The sequence below is a fragment of the Chanodichthys erythropterus genome, chromosome 17 (genome assembly GCF_024489055.1).
Source record: "Chanodichthys erythropterus isolate Z2021 chromosome 17, ASM2448905v1, whole genome shotgun sequence".
In the NCBI taxonomy this organism is placed as follows: domain Eukaryota; kingdom Metazoa; phylum Chordata; class Actinopteri; order Cypriniformes; family Xenocyprididae; genus Chanodichthys; species Chanodichthys erythropterus.
Genome location: NC_090237.1, coordinates 24,421,536 through 24,429,285, shown reverse-complemented (window position 1 = coordinate 24,429,285; position 7,750 = coordinate 24,421,536).

Here is a 7,750-nt window from a genome sequence, read left to right as displayed (position 1 = left end):
CAGGTCTGTCAGCCACGATGCTCCGCTGGTTACTCCACTTACCATGGCTCTGCCTCTGCAAATCGGCTCCAGGGTTCCATCCGCCCCTGCAGTCAGGACCCCACTCTGGCTCTTCCCATCATCGACACCACCTTGGTGCCTGTGGCCAACTCCTCCAGGCTCCTGTTCATCACCAGCTCTACACCCTCCACCAAAGCCTCTACCCTTTTTCATCTTCATAGACTTTCGTAAAGGCACAAGGACGTGCCTTTCTGAGGGGGGCGTTATTTCACGTTTATGTTATTGTGTTCATCATCTTCCTTCGTTGGCTAACCCATGACAGGGTTACAGCCCTATCTTTTTTCAAACGTCATCCTGGGATTTTTAATGACCACAGAGAGTTAAGACCTTGGTTTAACATCTCATCTGAAGGAAGGTGCTTTTTGAGAGTGTCCCCATACCGGCCTCATTAACACCTCTTCCAAGTCCAACAGTAACCAAAATTAACCAGGAGGTCTTCCATCCAGGTACTGACCAAGCTCAACCCTGCTTATCTTCAGTGGGCAACCAGTCTTGGGCTACAGAGTGATATGGCTGTTGGCGTACTGGCAATACTGACTGATAGCATGCTCACTTTGGTAGACTGCTCCCTATGAGCCTCTCAGGCTTAGCATAACATAGCTGAGGCTATGTTGTGTATTCCCTTGTTTCCAGGCTTTCAGGTTTCAGAATATTTAGGGGTTATTGCCTAAACACCTATGGATGCTGGCTTGGGGAGCAGAGCCACTGTGCATTTCTTGCACAAGTCACATAGGATATGTCCATGGGTGCTGACATTCTCTTCTGACTTCGGCTAGATCTGAAGAGTCTCTTAAAGGTGCTCTAAGCGATCCTGGATGGAGTAACTTCCTGTTGACGTTCGAAGTGTTGTCAAACAAAACAGAGGCTAGCTAGACCCTCCTTCCTCCTCCCCCTCCCCTCCGTGCATTTAAAATGGAAGTAGCTTGCGTATTGGCTGGAGCATGTTTATTATGTTTTGTGGTCCAGGCTGCACCAGTTTGTTTTTGTTGCCATTTTTGGAGCTTGTGGCGACTACAGAGACCGTGTTTTTTTACAGTGTGTTCAGGGGACAGGCAGCTAGCGGATAGTGAGGAGATGTTTGCTGTATGTGACAAAAAATGTTTTGGCCTAAAAAGGCGTGACATCGCTTAGAGCACCTTTAAGTGCTATCCCCACTCTGTTTGTGCATACTCACAGCCAAGTCATTTCTTCAGCATGGCATAGTGGGTATTGTGTTCCCCGTATAGTAAACACCAAGATTCAGCATTGAAGTTCTAATTTGAAAGGGAACGTGTCAGGTTGTGAATGCAACCCTGTTCCCTGAGAAGGGGATCAAGACGATATACATGTTATATAATACTGCCACGAGTGCCTCTGTCCATGCAAGACCACACTGAAAATAATAATGTTCTTTGGTGACACATGGCCATATTTAAAAGAGAGCACAGGAAATGTGTTTTTCATACAAACCATGTGTGTGGTTGTGTTCCGTTGGAAAAGACCGTTCTCCAGTGTCACACCTAAAAATGTGACACCCTGAACTCTACAATGTACTAAAAAAGAATTTCACAGCAGGCTGACTTTGACAGGTTGCCAAAGCTACTGCTGCAGAAATATCTGCAATGTATAAAGCAGGCTACTTGTATCTCTGAAGCAGGGCAGAGAACTACAGAAAAACAGTTATGGCATAGTGCACTTGGTATAAAACTGAAAAGTCCTTAAAATTTTCCATATCTCACTGCTGCTTGTAACTGTCTGCAATTTGTCCTTAATTGTTTCCATGCAAGTTTATTGTGGAAGAATGGTTCAGGAGGGGACATGTTCTTTATTTCTGTGTAATGTGGCCTCTTGCCTGTTATATTTTGGCCATAAATCCAGCCATAAATATCATACATCTCCTCAGGATAAACTGAAAATGAGTTTTTCTGACATATTGGCTGCACCACTATTAAAATTTATCACAGTTTGAAAAAAAAAAAAAAATGTTTTCCAGCATTTATTTTACAAAGAAAGAAGAAAGAAAGAAAGTGGAAAACAATCTTTACTATCATTAGACATTGCATTTCTTGATTCTTAACAGTGTTATCAATGCTATCTCACAACCAATTCGTACATATTTTACAAGGTGGCTAATTCGTACGAATTCATACAACGTCACTTCTATGAATTCATATGATTTGTCTAAACGCAGTGACAGGTGGGTTTAGGGACAGGGTTAGGGGTACAGTAGGTCATTTGTACAAATTCATACAAATTAGCCACCTCGTAAAATCTGTATTGCCGTGAGATTGGGTTGATATTTTTTTAATTATTAATATAGTTTATGATATACAGTAGGATTATCTTTTAGCACTTTTTAGTCACTGTAGATGTGTTTTGTGTGTGTGTGTGTGTGTGTGTGTGTGTGTGTGTGTGTGTGTGTGTGTGTGTGTGTGTGTGTGTGTGTGTGTGTGTGTGTGTGTGTGTGTGTGTGTGTGTGTGTGTGTGTGTGTGTTTCTGCTCCTCCAGGATCCATATATATATATAATATATATATATATATATATATATATATATATATATATATATATATATATGTATATATGTATGTATGTATGTGTATATATATATATATATATATATATATATATATATATATATATATATATAGATATACATACATATATACACACACACACACACACATAGTGTACTATTATGTTTTATGCTGTGCGATGTTTTGACCATTATGTTTATGCAGAATCTATTAGCAGCTGGAAACTGAAAGCATCTGGAAACCTAATTATTTGACATTTTATGGCCATTCAACTCAAAGCTCAAGTATGTATGGGAAGTCGAATGGTTTTTCATTGAGAAGAAAAACAACTTACAAGAGGGCTCTAATGAGGACTTTGCATGCACTGCAACAGTATGAGATGCTGAAAACTCTGAGATAAATGCACCAGTTACATGGCTTTAGTTGGTATTAGCATGTTTTGTGAAGACAAATGTGAGATCTCTGACAACAAAAAAAAATAAAGTAAATTGAGATGATGTTTCTTGGATGGCTCTTCAAAATCCATGTGTCTATGGACCCAACGGCTAGTGGAATGCTGATTCAGATGGAGCTGTCCACACAATTATTACCTTATTATGTGTGGAAAAATTCAGAGCGCTTTAGACCTTCAAGACCAGGATGGAGAGGTATATAATTCCTCCTTCTAGTCAGCTAAAGAGGCTGCTAAAGTGAAGGTAGTTCCAAAGATGGAACTAAACCAACGGAATAAAAATATTATTTAAAAAAACAACTCTACATGAACTCGTAATAGATAAACCTTTGGACATTTCATTAGTTTGGTGTCTTCCCAAAAAAATTCCTTTGTTTCAAGTATTTTTATTCTCCAGCATGTGACAGATAATGGCAAAATATCTCATGACAGCTGCTCTCAATCTGAAGGCTTACATGGGACAGAAGGCACTTGCATGATGATATATTTTGTTTTTATGTTTACTCTCGATGTCAACTTTGATATAATAAAATATGAGTTGATTGATGCATTTATTGGGCTCCATTTATTTGGGCTCCATTTTGATTATATAACTGCCGAAACTGCTCTATTATCACAATACAAATGATGCTGCTAACTGAACATGCAATTAAATAACTTCAGTGATTCATTCATTTTGAATGATAAAGTATTTTTTTTTTTTTTTTTTAGGATTTCCTACTAATGCACACACTTACTTGTGGAGATAGAATTACTTGTTGGAAAAAACAGTTTCAAGTATGCAGTAAAAATGTTTTGATAACCAAAAAATGTGCTTCATGTTGTCATCTAAACTAACTGGCTTTATTTAACAAATGGTCTGATAGAGTTGTATTGTTTATACCCTTTTATGTGAAGCTGCTACAGTTAAAGATGAAAACTGAATCATAGACAGGAACTAATGCGAAAAAATGCAGGATGTGGTTTTACAAAAAACAACATACTTAAGGTCATATAAACAGAATAAATACTAGTCCAGTCACTTTTTTTTTTTTTTTTTTTTTTTGAAGAAAGAATTTCATTCAGTAAGGATGCATTAAATTGATCAAAAGAGGCAATACATATTTATATTTTTACAAATTATTTATATTGAAATTTCTATACCTCAACAAACAACAACAAAAGATTTCACAAAAATATTAAGCAGCACAACTGCTCTTTTCAACATTGATGATAATAAAAATTTTTGGTAACACATATGGGGAACACATATTCATTATTAACTACAACTTTTGCCTCAATAAACTCTTAATTTACTGCTTATTAATAGTTAGTAAGTTGTTGTAGCGTTTAATTTAAGGTATGGGGTAGGATTTAGGGATGTAGAATATGGTCATTCAGAATGAGGCATTAATATGTGCTTTATAAGTACTAATAAACAGCCAATATGCAAGCTAATAAGCAACTAGTTAAAGGTGAAATGTGTAAAATTTGGGAGGATCTTTTGACCTTACATAATAAAACGTTATGTTTTTATTATTTCTGTACCCCTCCATGTCAAGTCGTCATTATGCACCGGCATTTTTCTACAGAAACACTAAACGGACAAACTGCTCTACAGAGTGTGTTTAGTCACTATGTTGTTCTTCTTCTAAATCGTTTGTGTTTTTAGAGGCAGTTTGCATCGTCAAAATGTTGAATATGCACAAAGTAGTAGTAGTAGTTAGTAGTTGTCTGGTTTATTAGAAGCAGAGACCGTTTTTTGTTAAGCCCGGAATACACTAATCGGACTGGCAGTTTTTTTTCGTTGGCCGACTAAGTTTTCTTAGTTTGTTCCGCACTGTCGGCTGTCAGCTCGTCGGTCAGTCGCGCCATCTGATCATTCTGATGGCTGGTCAGCTACTGCCACCTGCTGGTATGGAAAGGCATTTCTTCTTACACAGGCGCAGAACGGACGTGCTACTTGGCCGTCGGGTGTCGAGCGTCAGTTTGGTGTGTCAGGGCAACTTTGGACCCAGATGCTGCCAACGTGAGCCAACCCCGCAGTCTGCTTTGGTCAAGTCCAAAGTCAGCTTGGTGTGTTCCGTGCTTTAGAAGTAAGAATTATCCTGGCTAATCCTGGCTTCACTGGCTAATGTACTCTCTGCTGTCTCAGATGACGCCATCTTTGTCTTGTGTCGGCCAGACGGCCACTGTAGCTTCTCTGAAAGGGAAGGGTGAGCTCCATTGGTTGCAGTTCGCTAGATGCCGCTAAAATGTACACATTGCACCTTTAAAAATGAGAATTGTTTCCCATACTAAAGTGCTGCCGAAATGTTTCTCGAGCACCAAATCAACATATTAGATTTCTGAAGGATCATGTGACACTGAAAATGTGGCTTTTCCATCACAGGAATTAATTACAAATATATTAAAACACTTTAAAGCTGCAGTCCATAACTGTTTTTGGTTAAAAATTATCCAAAATTAATGGTAAGCTTGCAATAATGTTTTATAGTCTGGTGGTACTTGTAGGTTTCTGTGGGAAATTCCAGCATGCAGCCGTTCGTCTTTGCGTTATTACATATATAATAATTAAACTTATAATTTTGATGGCGGATTGTAATCCAGAAAGGTCTAAATGACAATCATTAGTGGCAACTGGAGATGTTCTCTTAGTCAAAAGCAAAAGACTTCGGACTGCGGAGTGGCTACAGAAATTGAAATCTACAGGCAATGCTAATATACACTAAATACACATAGTCACGTAATGCTGGTGTTGTTAACATTAACAATTTTAGAACAAAGTATAACAATAATAATTTGCACAGATTGACGTGATCTGCAAATAACTGCAATCGCAGGTTTCAAAACGTACAGACTGCAGCTTTAAATTTCAAAAAAATCTTAATGAGCCCAAACTTGTGAACAATGGTTTATTTTTAAAATAATAATAATCAAACAGCATGTGTGTGTGTTCAGTTTAGTTATCTTTTCGTTCTTGTGTTTCTAGTTATTCCTACCCTTACTGGTTTCCTTATTCTGAAGAGATTGAAAAAAAAAAAAATCAGTTGGTTTATATTAATTAGTTTTAATCACTTCTTTCCACTATCATGAAGATCCATTCAACCACACTATCAAAGAAAGGAACAGAGAAGAGGATGGAAGAAAGCGAGAGAAAATGAAGCACAATATTGTTTCATTAGTACAGCATTCCATTTCAACTACTCATAAAGTCTGTGATGTAGTCCATTCATACCCAACCAAGGCCAAGATTTTTCATCCGTACAGCATTTTAATGATCTTTTTTTAAAAAATGTGGGTATTAATAAATCCAGCAATGATTCTTCCTCTTCAGTGTAACTCCCCATTTCAGTCATGTCACATAATTGCAATGCCTGGAAGTAAATTTGGTGGATATGACTGCACTGTCAGAAAAAAAGGTAAAAAGGTACTAATATGTACCTTTAAGGTACAAATATGCACTTTTAAAGTACTAATATGTACCTTTAAGGTACTAATATGCACCATTTAGGGGTAAGTAAGTACAAAGATGTATCTTTTCACTTTTGTACCTTAGGGTACAGCCCCAGTTGACAGCACCATACCTTTTTTCTGACAGTGTGGACTGACTTTCTCCTCTTGAGTGTTTTTTTTTTTTTTTTTTTAAGCAAATGTTGTAATATATGTGTATAGTAGTTACCTTTGCCTGTCTGCCCATTTGTTAAGTGCCTGTTGGGATGTAAAGGTCTGGTGCTTGTGACCTTTGCCCCTTTAGGCATGGCTGAACCTGTTTATGTCTGTCACAAGTGTTGTAGCTTTAAATGTAAAGGGCTCGGAGAACACATCATCGGAGAAGAGACAAGATGCATGTGTGTGTGTATATATATATATATATATATTGGTTTTCTTAATCACGATACTGCAACTTGCTAAGCCAGTTGACAGACAAAATCAAAAAGTATGATGTGCAACATGCTCCTTTCATTGAGCCTTTAGTTTTAATCTATCCTGACGCAGATTTGCGGAAATATGGACTCCAATAATCTACTGGTCATAATGATTTCAGAAGAATCCAGAGTAAATCAAATATAACATTTTATTTGTCAAAAATGGATAATGCCAATTACATAGTTGGACAATTAGAAGCCAATTCAGATATAATAAATGCATAACATCAATTGCTCAAAGATGAATTTTATAGCTTTATTGCAGGGTGTTTGATCTCAGTTTTTGTCTCAGCAGGAAAATCAAGTCACACCTCTTAACATATCTACGAGATCGGGTGAGTAAACAATGAACTATTATATTACAACTGTTCCTTTTGAAATACTTTCTTGTTGCAAAAACAGTCTTGTATTGTATGTACTCTCATTATTTCCACTGAAACATGTTCGTCATTTCAAATATCCAGATTGATTGTCTCAGAGGGAGTGTATGAGTTGAAAACCACCAGCATGTTCAGAACAACTATCCGTTTCCTAGCTTGCTTTGCTTTGCAAAGTCCCTCTTGCCTGAACAAGCTATTGAGGTGCTGGGCTCTAACATGACTGCTAATCAGGACCATAGCAAGGGTATCCGTAGGACTATAGCAAGAGTATCCGTGGCCCCAGTGCAGGTTGTTGCTTGGGGCCACCTCGAAAGCCAGCGGCCCTGAGAATCTAACCTCTAGTGACGGCCCTGCAGCTAATGAAAGATAGTGACAGCATTTGGATATATAAAATGATGGAACAAAAGCTCAGGACATGATCACAAGCTTTGCTGCT